At 38.0% G+C, this 15,322-nt stretch overlaps 1 long non-coding RNA gene across 1 annotated transcript; it reads left to right on the forward strand.

The window, feature by feature from the left end:
* The first annotated feature begins 6,559 nt into the window (after positions 1–6,559).
* On the forward strand, positions 6,560–14,913 carry LOC124163194. Its single transcript, XR_006865728.1, has 4 exons — positions 6,560–6,755; positions 7,374–7,606; positions 12,320–12,589; positions 14,522–14,913. It is a non-coding gene; the product is annotated as an uncharacterized LOC124163194 (long non-coding RNA).
* Positions 14,914–15,322: the final 409 nt, after the last annotated feature.

A 15,322-nucleotide genomic window follows, 5' to 3' on the forward strand; every position in this document is an offset into this window, starting at 1 on the left:
TAGAGGTGAAGAAAATGTAATTATTCTCGGTGAATTTAATACCATCACTGACGATGTTTAAGATGGTTGGAAAGCCGAGAAACAGGGATGATGAATCCAAAATGAAAGACTGACAAAGAACACAAGCTAGTGGTTGCGAATACAAAATAAAAATGATCACAGTCGAAGAAGATAAGGAAAGTGATAGTAGACTTCATAGATTCTAAGTTGATTAAATTCTTCAAAGATGAAACGATTCAGCGACTATAAAAGGGACGGCAAAAGTTACCCTAAGGCTTAAAACGACCGAGACTAGAGTATCATTAGAGATGTCATGTCACCCAAAATAATAAAATAAAAACTTAAGAAAGCTGTGAAAAGTATTTGGTAAGCAGAAAATTCAGAAAAATCGGTATCAAGTGTAATTTCAGGAGGTAGAGGAGAACAAAATAGCATCGGAAATGACTGAGAAATTAGAGGAAGAGAGTCAGAAACATTATCACCATAAAATATTACAGCGTAGTAAAAAACAGGGAGTCAAGAATAGCATAAAACCAGGGAAACAAACATTGGAATAGGTCGGCCAGTTTAAATATTTCGGAAGCAGAAAAACCAGGTGTAGAAACAAGAGAAAAATAATCTGTAGAACAGCCAAGGCGAAGCGATTCTAAGGAAAAAACGGAAAAAACGATTCAGGGATGATACGATAGCGAAAAGAAAACAATTGAGGAACTAGAAAATTGGCGGTTAAAGTTACCTTAAGACTCTCATCAGCGACAATGCTATTTCAACCAAAATTAAAAACTGAATAAAGGTGTGAAAAGCATTTGGCATGTAGAAAATTAAGAAAACTCGGTATCAAGTGTAATTTCAGGACGCAGAGTAGACCAAAGTAGCATCGCATGTGACCGAGAAATCAGAAGAAGAGAGTCAGTAACACGTAATCCGTGGGCTATTGGAATCAGCTGAAGAAGTTCTTGGGAGAAGGAAAATCATCTCAATGTATCACGCAAAAAGTCTCGAATCTAACTGAAAGCACCACTTAAGTACAAGAATACTTAAGCTGTGGAATATCAAAGGAGAATAAAGAACGGTATTTGACATAAAGCCAGGGAGGCCAGAGAAACATGGTCGAGGAATATAAAAACATCGTTTGCATGGAAAAGTAGAGGCTGGCTAGGCGAACCTCTTCAAATTAATGAACGTTAGATGAATACCGTAAGTGAAAAAAACAAAGAACTTATGACTGGTGACTAATAAAACTGAAGACATGTATTGCATATCTGTATGAGACGTGTATAGGAGGGCGACTACGTAGGAAATCAATTTAAATGGATATCGATTATTAAATATTAGTGTGGCAAAAGAATGGCATTTAACTAGGGAAAAAAAACATTGGAAGAGGACGAAAAGTTTCTCACCACATTCCTTTAGTCTTTTTCTTCCTTAAATAATTTGACGTATCAGTAGTGTGGATTAAAATTCAATGCTTATAATTTTGAACGAAGTTAATTAGCAATGCTGAACAAATGTGTGAAAGATCCACAATTCATTAAAAAAGCAAGTAGGGGTGATACTTTGTAAGGTCCAGCTATCAAGAATCAGGAGCAAAGTCAAGTCATCTGAGGCTGTGTTAATCCTCCCGGAATTTTCATAGTTTAATACTTAAAGGGCACCGATTACAGAAACAAATTAGGAGTTTACATTTATGATTATCACCGAGGAGAAATCAGCACACGCTTGAAATATTTACAAAATTGAAAAAGAGTCGATTGAAGATGGGTAGAACAAAGACCAATGCCATCTGAAAATCACCATCAAATATTAGAGAGTAGAAAACGACAATAAGTTAAGAATAGTATAATACTAGGGAAAGAAACATCGGAAGAGGTCGACCAGTATATATGCTTCGGAGGCAGAATATGCAAGTGTAGAAACAAAAGAGAAATAATCAGTAGAACAGCCCAGGGCAAAAATACTTTTCAGAAAAAATAAAGCATCAATTTGCTTATAAAAGCAGGAAATGTTATCATGAAGTTTGGAAACTTTTTATAAGAACGTAAAATTCGAGTATGCTTCTTTATGGCAATGACTCATGGGCAATGACAGCAGCGGAGAAACTTATGGATGTTCGGCTGTATGAAAATTAAAGGGATCGTTCGAGTGAGGACTGCGGGATTCCTCAGAAGAGTGGGAGAGAAAAGAAAGCCTAGTCCATAAATACTCTACACAGGATTCTACACTCCCTTAGTTTCTGTGATTCCCACCCGTCGCATCAAATAGCGGCGCTGATGTAGCGAGCCCCGGTTGTCACGCCCACAAGAGGCACGCTACGCGGCGAATTTGAATCCACGTTTCGCAACGCAGAGCTGTCATAGGGTCATAGAGTTAAATCGGCCCACCATGACAGCAAAAGAGTGTAACAATGTGTTTTAAAGGGTGCCCAAGTCAGTTTTGCTGTTTTCAAATCCATATTGTCGACTTTTTATTACCAGCGAGGGTCACAATGGGGTCAGAGGTCATAGAGGCATGTTTTGAAATAATAGGAAACAAACAACAAAACAACCTTTGGTTGGGGATATTAGTTTTCCTATTATTTCAAAACATACCTCTATGACCTCTGACCCCATTGTGACCCTCGCTGGTAATAAAAAGTCGACAATATGGATTTAAAAACAGCAAAACTGACTTGGGCACCCTTTAAAACACATTGTTACACTCTTTTGCTGTCATGGTGGGCCGATTTAACTCTATGACCCTTGACCCCCATTATGACCTTCGGAGGTCAAAATATCAACAATACGGATGTACGAACAGCCTAACCGACTTTGGCACCCTTCACAACCTATGGTTTGACACCTTGGTTGTCATGATGGCTCGACGTTTGACTCTATGACCTTTGACCCCAATTGTGACCTTCGGAGGTCAAAAAATCAACAATACGGATCTACGAACAGCCTAACCGACTTTGGCACCCTTGAAAACCTATGGTTTGACACCTTGGTTGTCATGATGGCTCGACGTTTGACTCTATGACCTTTGACCCCAATTGTGACCTTCGGAGGTCAAAAAATCAACAATACGGATCTACGAACAGCCTAACCGACTTTGGCACCCTTCAAAACCTATGGTTTGACCCCTTGGTTTTTATGATTGCCCCACTTTTAACTCTATGACCTTTGACCCCCATGGTGACCCTCGGAGGTCAATTAGTGAATAATACGGGTATTTGGACAATACCAATGACTTGGGCACCCTACAAAACCCATGGATCGACACCTTTGTTGGTATGCTATTCCTTTTGCCACCCTTATGACCTTGACGGTGGCCTTACTGGGTCAACGGTTGAATATTCGTAAATAAAAGTGTTATTTTCGGTTCTCTCGTGTCCGAAAACCTAAGAATTGACATATTGGTCAATGAAATTCACACTTTTGTCTATCTCGATTTTTTTAACATTGAAACCCCATAAGGCAAATTCAAATTTTTGGTTTGGACCCACTTTGTGAGGTCAAAAGGTCAAAATTGTAAAATTTTGCTTACACTCAACAAAACTTAGGACCTTTCCCCATAAGTGTGACAATTGGTCAATGAAATTCACACTTTTGTCTATCTCGATTTTTTTAACATTGAAACCCCATAAGGCAAATTCAAATTTTTGGTTTGGACCCACTTTGTGAGGTCAAAAGGTCAAAATTGTAAAATTTTGCTTACACTCAACAAAACTTAGGACCTTTCCCCATAAGTGTGACAATTTTCATGAATATTGCTCCATGCAAAGTTACTAAAAGTACAGGTCAAAAATGACACACGACCCTTGGGACAGTCTGTATGATAAAAATTCTTGCTATGGTCCTGTATCCCCAACCGCTTATTTTCCCTCAGTTCCCAATCGTAGCCTGAGCTGCATCCGGGCACAAAACACCGAGATTTACCCATGATATTTCGTAAATATCTTACTGGTGGAGAAATACTAAAAAAAAACACCAAAATCGGTGAAATTCTCGGCTCACAGAGGATGATAACAGCCGCTCACTCATAAGCCGCCACTGACAACAAGCCTAATGAAAGGAATAGTAGTGTCGGTCGCGCCACAAGTGGCAAAAGTTGGAACTTGAATTAATGCGCGGGACCCGTGTTCAAATTATGACTGCTACCGCCACCTAGTGGGGCCTCCTTAGTAATGTAAACTCTATGGCCTAGTCAATGCTTAAAGTAGAATACACACCATTGTAATCGAACGTATCTTGAAAAACTGATCTTGATGGTCTAATGAAGTCAATCCTCGAATGACAAGTGGTTATTAAGAGCGGAAAAGTAAGACGACTGATTTCGTATTTAAGAAACCAAAAATGAAGGAAATGAAAGAGCATTTGAGAGACCGTGACATGTTTAAATGCTAAAATGAACCTCTCAAAATTCACCCGAACTACGTAAAATTATAACTGCTTTAATTCCTCCTAGTCGCCTTCATAGTCACGAATAATCATACCAGTAAACAGCTGAGAATTCGTAGCATAAAACACTACTATAAAATAGGAAATGATGAAATATCGTCCTAAACATTATCACAAAATAAGTTACATCTTGCGCACCACGCAGGATTTAGATCTTAATGAGCTGATGGTACTAATAGAGACAAAGACCTGCATAAGATCTGTGTATGGGAACATTCAAAGGCCTATCAAATGAAGTGAATGATATTGACTCACCATATTTCTTCAGTCTTCCTCTTCCTTGAAACCTCATCGTAATGCCCCATTCAACCCCAACCGTTTCACGGAACTGATCCGCCACCCCTAATCCAATCGAGGACCTGAAAAGAAAAAGTTCGCATTAAAGGATAGCAATACTCACGCAATAAAGGTTCACACTTTACATGGAGCATAACTTAAGGATTATGGTAAAATTAATGACTTAAACAATTATCATACCAACGATCAGAAAGGTGAAATAAGTGGAAAAAAGAAAGTTCCACGTGAAGTGCCTGCAAATCCAATTATGATCGCCAAAATTATACTACTTTTCCTCATCATAAAATTATATGACCAATTATTGCGGAGCGGTTTCTGAGTGTCAGATGCATTTCTTAACGAACTATGTTGGTTGCAATTTCCTAGGTTCAAATATCAAGCACTTTTTGAAATGCCTCGTTTCAACTTTAATTATGAGGAGTAACTCGCCATTGAGATAAACCAATTATGGTAAAAATTTTGAAGGGTGAATAAGGGATTCTGGCTAACAACTGAGGAACTCGCGGATGAGAGCTTCATTTTGAAATTTCAATTTCTCTCACAATCAATAAAGAAGCAGCGTGGTTGGCATGAAATACACTGTTCCACGTCTAATTTTAATACCTTATATTTACAGTCACTGAGGTAAAAGTCATCACTTTAACCTTCGTCAAAAAGTAACTTATCTGCTGAAGTACTAGAAGCCACCTACCGGATTGCCGTAAGGATCGTAATTCCTGCAATTGAGCCGTTATCTTTGATGTTATAATAAACATGATAAATGTAAAGATTAAACTACTCACAGGTTACTTACTCATTTCAAAAGTCGGCACTTCATGATGGAAGGCAAACATCACAATTTAAACTTATTACTCTCGGAAACCAATATTACGTACCGAGTCTAATGATCGAATATTCACTCTTGCAACAAACCAAGTGCGGGATTTAGTCCATTGCCGATATAATTTTCACGAAAACTGTAAAATTATAATTCCTAGGTCACAAGACAATGAGTAAAAACAGGACGGTATTAATCGGCCAGGGTATTTCCCTATCACTAGCGCTCTTAAAAAAAACTACTTTGACACTAATATTAACTTTTAGGCACATTTCACACATGGTAATAAAAGGTGAAATGTGAAGACAGCTGGCGTAATAAATACTGTCACTCAAAATATACACCACCAATATCGCGATAATGAATGAGGTTTAAGACATTGTATTTGCGAAGTATCCTACACTTCAGAGAATAAATTGAAAGTGCATTGAAAATAATATGAAAAGGATTCACCAAAGAAGAAGTTATGGTACTCACCTCTTAACCCCAAGAGAACTTGCCGCGAACTGAAGTCCAGAAAAAGTGGGAGGGGATGTTCCGACACTCCGTCAGCCATGTCACGTGTGCCTGTGACGTCACGATAAATTCGAACCGATTTCTTTATTTAGGTAACGATAAATCTTTAAAAAAACGCTGGATATCTTAAAGGTCATTTGAAATTTTATCCTATAAAATAAATCAATAAATACAGTCTTGTTAAACATTATAAAAAATACTATATATATCGCGCGGAAAATCATTAATACGATTAACCAATGAGATTCGTTCATTAGGTGCCGCTGTTATAGAAAAATATCGCGGAAATTCTCAAGCGTCCAACGGTCGAAACACACGTGATCAATGTTCCAGAATATTCTATTCATCTGCGAAGGTCATTAGCTACGTTTGCAAAACACGTCATCGCATTACGAAAAACAGTATAGCAGGGTGTCAACGGTCCGCATTCAACTGTGGCCCGCAAAGCAGCACCTCCCCTTCCCCCTGCTTACGAAGAAAGCACACCCCATTTCTTCACCAACCGTCCTTTCGGCGAGTCACTCTTCTATATGTTTTAAATTTGTTAAATTAATTTCCTGGACTGCTTCAGCCGTTCCTCCGTTCGTTGAAGTCGCCGTCTCATTATGCGGAAACGAGGATGGAGACCGATTACTACAAGCTACATATCAACAGAAATACTAAGAAGAAATACGGCGGTATTGACTGAGGTAAGTGAGGACATGTAATTTTTATGAAATATTGAACAGAGAAGGTAATTTTAATCACGATTATCCTTACCCATAAATATGTCACTCACATAGCTCATCATGTAAAATGTCTGCATACGACAGTGAATAGCGGAGATATGTAGTGAGTTCACAAACGATAAGAGCATTGCTCATCACACTATGCGATTAGTACATAGGGATAAGTATTTATGTGTTCTCTTTAGTGCATAAAAATTGTCTACTTTACGATCCAATTATTGTCAACGAGTTTTCAAATTTATCTACGATTTAAATATAAAAACCACACTGAACAATAATAGCTACGATTCAATCAAGGTCGTATGCATTGCTTAGATTAATACTACTTGGAATCTACGTAGTATTTCGGTGGAAAAGATTCCATGAAACGGAAATATTCTATTGATGCTCACTTTTACATTTTTTAATTCATAATGGCGTTAGTTGTCAGCTATCACACCTTTCTTGGCCTCAAAATAGTGTTGTTAAGCCTGAATAATTATGTCATTATACTTTCATGGGCACGCCGATGAAATTAATAACTCTTGATTCAATTATAAAAATCACATAGTAGTATTTATTTATTCTGGTCATTCGCAGATTCGTTTCCATGTTAGCCAAGCTCAACTTAAGCCATATCCGGGTGGAGAAACCTGATGCCGTCAACTTTATACAAAGACATTGCTAAATGGTTCATTACGAACCAACTGAAGATATAAGTCACCTGCGAAAGTATCTACTTCAAGGAGAGCATAAGAACGAACAGATAAATTTCATTTCTTTCCGTGAAGATTGTCAACATTCTTGGTCTACATCGTCGAGTCTTACTCAAGGTAAGTCTTTATGATTTCATCATTAGAATAAATCATTTGGCAAACAACTAAAATTAATTATCTTTTATATGGCAAATTTTATTCTTCAGTGAAGGCATAAAAACTGGCATCTTGAGTTGCTTTGAACATATTTAAAATTAATACACATTTTTGTTTTTTTTTTCCCCGAAATAAAACCAAGGTCAATTAGAATTAATGCGGATTTTAGGCGCCACCAGGCATGCCTATCAGATGTTCTCTGTTTAGAGAGGTTAAGTGATGGAGATTTCGCGACAGATCATCGAACCAGCAATGATTCGACACTAACATTCTTGCAAATTTCATGAAAAAGCTGTACGGATATAATCAATGAATTTCCGCTTCAGCAAAAGCCAAGTTCATTGGTAATAGCATGGTCACCTCTACTTCAATGAAATATCAATTGATAAATACTTACTTATTGAGTTCCTACATTTTAATAGACGCGTTACTGAATGGTAATACTTCTTAATGTGTAATTCAGACTTTGCAAGCGAGGTATGCTGATTATTATTGTGTAATTTAATAATTATGGTCGTAGTCAACAAAAGCTGGGGAGAGATCCTTCGTCTGCCTCATAACTATTAGACATGAGATAAGCCGACAAAATATTCAGTCAAGATACTTGAATATTCTGGCGCAACTCACGAGTTATGGCAGTACAACAGGAAAGGTCTCGTGATTTACTTCAGCTCTCAAAAGATTTCGATTTTTCGGTAAACTACATAACGAAGGAAAAATATGGGGAGGAATTTATCTTTGATGAACAAGTAAAAGAAGCAAATGGGGCAAAAATATTGAGTTAGTACTTATGGCTTCTGTTGTGTCTGAAGTTTAGACACTCGGTATGCAAGGCTAAAATTGAAGGTATACACCCTGAAAAACGCGAAAGAATAGCGTTAGATTATTTCAAGTAAAATAGCTAGTTTAGGAAGTAATATGTCGATTAAAAAGATAGAGCCAAGAATATAACCATAATTTCGAAGATAAATTCGGGCAAGCGATAATGGTGCGTCTTTTTATGCCATGTTATATAGGTTAGAGATGGAAAAAAACTTAAAATCTTAAAACTCATAAAAAATCCAGCCTTCACCATTAGGGGTGTCATTGGATAAGAATCGGTCAAATCCGCATTCCCTGCCTTAAACGGTTTGTGCTTCACGTAGGTTTGAACTCACACGCGTTAACAGTGCAGTGGGAAGTGGAACAGTAGCTTATGTACTTCTCCCAAACAAACACCTATCTCCCTTAACACACATTTCCAAAGAGGTGATTCAGTTATGTAAAATCTGACGCTTTTCCGGGCGAATATATTCGAAAAGGGATTTTCGAGCTTCCAGCCGGGTGGTCTCCGTCCATTCATGATGAGATGATTCAGTTGTTCTTTTTTATATTACCTTGTTTCAATGAACAAATACTGTTTGAGAACTTTGTCCTCACGACACTGCTAGAAATTTCAGACACTTTCATAGAGTAAAACTGTTAGGAATGGCGTATCAGTGACTAAGATTATCGGGTACAAAATTAATTTATCAGAGTATTATATTCATTCCAACGTATCGTAGAATTAACTAAGTCGAAAATGTGAAAATATGTGGCCGGGTCATGCGATACCGAAAGAGCAATAATAGCATTTAATACCTATTGAACTAATCTGAAAATCCTTTTTTATTTACCCCGCTGTACTACAAAAACTATAGCTCCAACATTCAAAGAGTATATTTCATTTACAAAGAGACCCCACGAATTGGGTCAAAGAATTTTCCTTCTTATCAGGAAAAAATAAGGCTAAATCAATTTGAAAAAATTATTTTCCCCAAAAACTGTTTAACCTCCATGTTGAATCAAGCTGCAAGAGGAGAAGACTCCCTACCTTTTATTTGCTGCCGGGTCCATCGTCGACAGAGCTCAGCTTTACAACAGCGACTCTCCAAAATACTTATATTTCACCTGCACTTCACAGTGAACACAACACTGACAATGAACACTAGACACATTCACTTCACTCTTTAGCTGAATGAACACTCACTCAATGGGTAGAGTAACACATTCAGGTAACTTTACATAATTCCATGAGACATGAACACTGCTTCCATGATAATGAATAACCTATGATAATAATCCAAGCGTTGAGGAAATGGCTTGAAGAGATAGTTGACACCTTGATTTTAGGATTGCAGTGTCATCTACTGGAATTATTGAATTGTTCACTCAACCTTTCGTAAACTGTAAATAAAAAAGATATATCTTTCAGCTATGGCACTAAAAATTCGGCACTGATGAAAGTAAAAGTTCTTAATTATTATACTCGGAAGGAACATGAAGTCTAAGCGAAAAATGTGGTCACAAAAACTCCTATAATTGTGACCAAATCATAATGCCAAAGAATGTATCATTCTTGGACAAAATTATCAACAAGTATGTTTAAATTTGTAAATTATCATGTATTGATAGGTCATACACGAGAATATGACTTACCCGTTCACTTCTGCGAAGGAGGATCCACCTCCAACCGAACTGCTGCGAGTCTAAAACTTAACTAGGCATCTTAGAATGAGGAGGAAAACCAAAGTGATGCAATGCTTCCTACTAACAGTCCTGGGAGGTAATGGAGGGCGATGAATCACTAAGGATGTAAGGGGAGTTTGCCGTGCACACATAGCTCAAGGCAGAGTCAAAATTGTTGGCCCGATTTCGAGTCAAAGTGCATCGCGAAGGCGTTCGGGAGAGGTTCGGTTGGCGCGTCGTATGGTGGACACCTGGTTGTTAAGGGTAGGTATTGAAGGAGAAGGAGAGGGGATGTGGAAAGGGGAGTCAGGGCGCCCTCTATATTCCTCTCGTGACGTCACATACTTAGGTCACAATGTTCGCTTTGCGGCGAATAGTCGCTGAGTGAGCTCTTATTTTAATTTAACTGTGTTAAAGCAATGAATTTACAAATAGGAGTTAAACGTGAATAAATGAACCAAAAAACATGAGTATGGACGTATGTATATTATGCTGTTATGCGTAATATTACTATGGCCATGCGGTGTGCATGCGGTGGTCCTCTTACATGCTACCAGTTGGTGATTAATCATCCCCTGCCAAACACCCTAAAAGTGTTAGAAAACAGAATTAGGTTGATGTAGAAGAATTAGAAAATGCATTATTTTCTGTTCTATCGCCTTCACAATTAGGTTGGTTTGGCGGTGAATTCTTAAGTTAATACTTAACACATTTCCGTCCACGTTTTTATGTATCCTATTACCACAGACAAACAACAAGGAGAAGTTCTTAATCATTAGAGGTTACCGAAGGTCCACGAAAGAAATCAAACGTAAGAAACATGTGATAAACATTTCCAATAATAAGTCCTAACTCGATTATTATAGTAAGCTTTAATGGCTCAACTGAACTATAAAATATCAAGTGATTAACTTCCATTCGAATGTCAATGAATTTTCGTAGCATGAACTGTGGTACCAAGAACTGCAATAAATTACTTATTATTATCACCGCTTAATATGTAATATTATAGCATAATTTTTATACCTGGGTGGAGGTCGTGGGGATGGCGGTAGGTGACGAGGTTTGTAGTATTCTGATCCCCCGGGAAACCAACCACCTCAAGTATAAATTGTTTAAAAATAATGGCTAATATTTTAAGCCTGAATATCTTTCATGCGTGTTCAGTATTTTCTATCTTCTTTTTGATCTTCCTGATTTGAGTTAATATTCTAGGTCTGAGTATTTTTTAATTATTTTTTGTATGTTCTTTTTCATATCCGAGGGCTGCTTTTTTTCTATCTCCAATGGGTCATGATTAAAAGACGAAGACATTGATTAAAAATCATTTCGTTGCTTAATATAAGTATTTTTTTGCTTAACGTTCGGCGTTACCGCCCAGTCGATTGATGTTCTTCATAGATCATTGCTGCGAATGCCGGCATCCTGAATCTAATCGTTCGCTTTCAAACGCTTTTTCCTAGCCAAATCGTCACTCCGTCGAAATATGAAAGTCAAAAATTACCAGTTAATTATTGCACAGAAGGTGGTCGTAAAAGTCCCATTGAAACTCAAAGAACAGTTAGGGTGCACCAGCGCTTAGAGGACGGGCATTGTCATGTATCAGAACACTTACAGAATTCAGCACGTCTCTCATTTTATTTTGAATGGATCCGCGCAAACAGCTTGTTTTTTTTACACTTATCACTTGCATTTATCGTTAAACCCGCCAGAATGAATTCAAAAAGTAACTCGCCATATTCGTCCCAAAACAGAGAAGCATAATATTTCGATTGTTTTAAGGATCGCCTGAATTTCATTTTTTTGCTTGGTGACTTTTAATTGCTTTGACTGTAACTTTGTTTTAGGTGCGTCTTATGGAATGCGTCTAATCTTTAGACTCAGTTGAATTTTTCAAAAATTCTCTTTTATCGGCATAAAGGACAAGAAATTTCAATTCCCATTCATCAAGTTTCGTTGTTGTCACTCCATAGTTCTCACTAAGCGAGAGAATCAATGGCCGTGATCTTGCTAATGAGGCTTGCTACTCGTCTTAAACGGACAACTTATATTCTCAGATGACTGTTGATACAGATTGACTACTCATACGATCCATGCAATAGATTGAAATTGCACTTAGCGTCCAAAAGAATGGGATGGCTTGCGGAGCAGAGCCACCTATCATTTTCTAACTTCTCTCTTCTCCAGATCCTGCATCCGAGTCAGTGGTCGCCAAAGTGTACCTGCTATCTCCCCATGTCCAGCCGAGAGAACATATGTGGCCCAAGTCCAGGACAGCGCGGCTTATGATGGTGTTGGGGGAAGGAGATAGGTCGGTGTGTTCCTGGAATGAGCGGGTGATGGCCATTGGGAAGGCGGACGGATGAGGAAAAATCTTTGTTTTCATCAAATTATAATCTCAAATAGTCTTCTGTGATTCTCATACTATCTGAGCTCTAGTTAATCTTAAAATTTAAGGTAACTTCCTTTCACACGTTTGAATTAACATTTCATTAGTAATTCTTCAATGGACATCAAGCCATTATAGAATGTCATGTAAGGTATCTTGCTCGAGATAAAAATAATCCAACATTCACAATATCGTCGAAGTTAATATCTGCCACGTTTCTGAAAGAAATTTCTTCCCGACCTAGGCAAATTACGATAACATGAAATACTTAAAATTCCAATTTGAAATAGCGTAAAACCTACCTAATTAAATCATTCTAAATTTCATCTTACGCCCATTAGGCACCATGTATTTCCCTTCTACTTTTTTTCAGCTGCATATTGTCAATCTTTCATTCTGAAATTATCAAATCCTATAGTTGAGAGCATACATGATTCCATCGCCTAATAAATGCTCTATTATTTCCTGAAAACGGGCGTGTTACCATAAAACAATTGATTTGGCAATGATAACTTGTGGGAACTCTTCCCCGCCATTGACTTCAAATATATTTTGTAAATTATCTCAATGACCTGAGCCTTATTGGCTAGGCTATAACAAAAAGAACAGGTTTTTCAAACATGAAGAAGTGTTCATCATTATCTAAATAATACCCCGCAAGCCGCCTAAAAGGCGCGTGGGAGGGGGTGTTAGGATTTAGGATTTAGTGTAGGGATTAGGATCCGTTTACACATAAAAATAAAGTGCCCTAACGAAGTTTTGGACTAGCGTTTCTTTAAGTTCTTTATGCTTCGGGGGAAAAACGAATTCTAATAATATGTTCTCCGTATCGCTCTTAAAGATTTTCCATTGTTCACGCAGTAGAAGCCTAACGCAAACCCTACGATTCTCCAGCGGCTCCCAGCCGAATTCGCTTAACATCTGGGTAACGCTGTCTGTACGCCCGTAGTAATTTGTAATGAAACCGGCAGCCTTCCTTTGAATTTTTTTCTTCAGTTTGCGGATTAAGTCTTTCTACACCCGATTCCATACGCTCGCTGCATTTTCAAGGTACGGTTAGACGAGAGGGAAATAGCACCTTTCTTTCACTTTCTCATCCGAAAATCTCCCCACAATACGCTTAAGGAATCCTGTTTTCTTCATTGAAATGCCGCAAATATTCCCTATATGTGTTCCCCACGAGGGGATCGACGTAACTCCCAGGCACTTTACTTCTTCTATTGCCTTTATGTTGGTACCATCCACTGCATAAACATGGTTATAGTTTGACGATTTCCGTAAGAAATGTACCGTCATGCATTTGCTCAGGTTACCTTCGAGTTCTCACTCTTGGCTCCACAAATGAACGTTGTTTAAGTCAGAATATAGAATTTCATAGTCAGAGTGATCACTAATTTCGCGATAGATAACCGTATTTTATTGCTAATGCGTGAGTAGAGATCATTAATGTATACAATGAAAAAAATGGGGCCGATTACGGAAACTTGAGGAACACATGATGTAACTTTTACTACGTCAGAGCTAATTACGTCATGAGCTACTTTTTTAGTACGATCACTGAGAAAGTCGTGAATTAAGTTTACCATTGTTTCGTTTATTCGGCATGACTGTAATATTTATAAAAGTTTGTTGTGAGGTACCGTGTCGAAAGCTTTCATCAAATCTTAAAATAGTGCATCAAATTGTCTTTTCGACTCACCAGATTTTAGAACATCGTGAAGAAAGAGCGCGAGCCGTGTTTCGCATAAACTACCTTCTCGGAATCCGTGCTGACAGTCACGGAGGAAGTTACCTCTGTCCAAGAAAGTCATAATATTGCTCACGACGATATGCTCAAGCAACTAGCCTACATTTGAGGTTAATGACACTGGACGGTGGATGCCTGGGTCATGCCTGTTTCCCTTTTTGAATATCGTTGTAACGCTTGCAATTTCACTGTCTAGCGGTAGCTTTGTTATGTTATAATGTAGTGGACTAATACCGATTTATTTAAATATCAGCACCTCACAAACACCATCACCATGAAATCCGCTGGACGAATAATGCAAAGGACAACGAGAGCGCATCGCAAGACAACACAGCGGACACTCTACGTCATCTATTCTCCAGCCCTGATGAGGACACGGTGGTCTCTTTGGGGGTTTTATCGGCTTCCCTAAAGTTTCGGACGAATACCAGATCACAAGGCATTACGGAAGAAGAGAGTCCTGGATGATTTTGATTTAACACTGTCTGCCACACGGTCATTTATAAATGTATCAATTAATAATAACTTATCGGCAAGGCTTGACGACGAATGGACACTATAGCGAGGATCTTGTTGTAACTATCTATTATAACTTATTAAATGACGTTCATGGCTCAATTTTGGGGAAATGCCCAACTTTGATGTAAAATATTGTAATGCAATAATTTATGTCGATGCCAAAATTTGTACCATTAGCATTTAGTAACCACCCACCAGAATGACTTATTTGTTTTAGTTTTGGTAACAAATAAAGACAAAACATCAGCGTCGATGGAGCATCAGTAGCCGAGAGAATTAAGAGGCAAATATAAACTTATTCTATCACGTTAGTATTTATGGTAAGTATTCATTGCAATGGCGGCTTGTCATATCATCTGCAGAACAGAGTTTGTTCCAAACGCCCTCCTGAAAAGTGCTACGGCAAGCAAGGTGCAATCTTTGAAAAATCTCCTCCTACCAGTACTTGTATCAGGTAGTATAACTGTGTATAACTAGTATTTGTATCCGGTAACACAGAGTATGAAACCACTATAGTTATCACATCAACCAGACC

This window comes from Ischnura elegans, chromosome 8 (assembly GCF_921293095.1).
Source record: "Ischnura elegans chromosome 8, ioIscEleg1.1, whole genome shotgun sequence".
Lineage (NCBI taxonomy): Eukaryota > Metazoa > Arthropoda > Insecta > Odonata > Coenagrionidae > Ischnura > Ischnura elegans.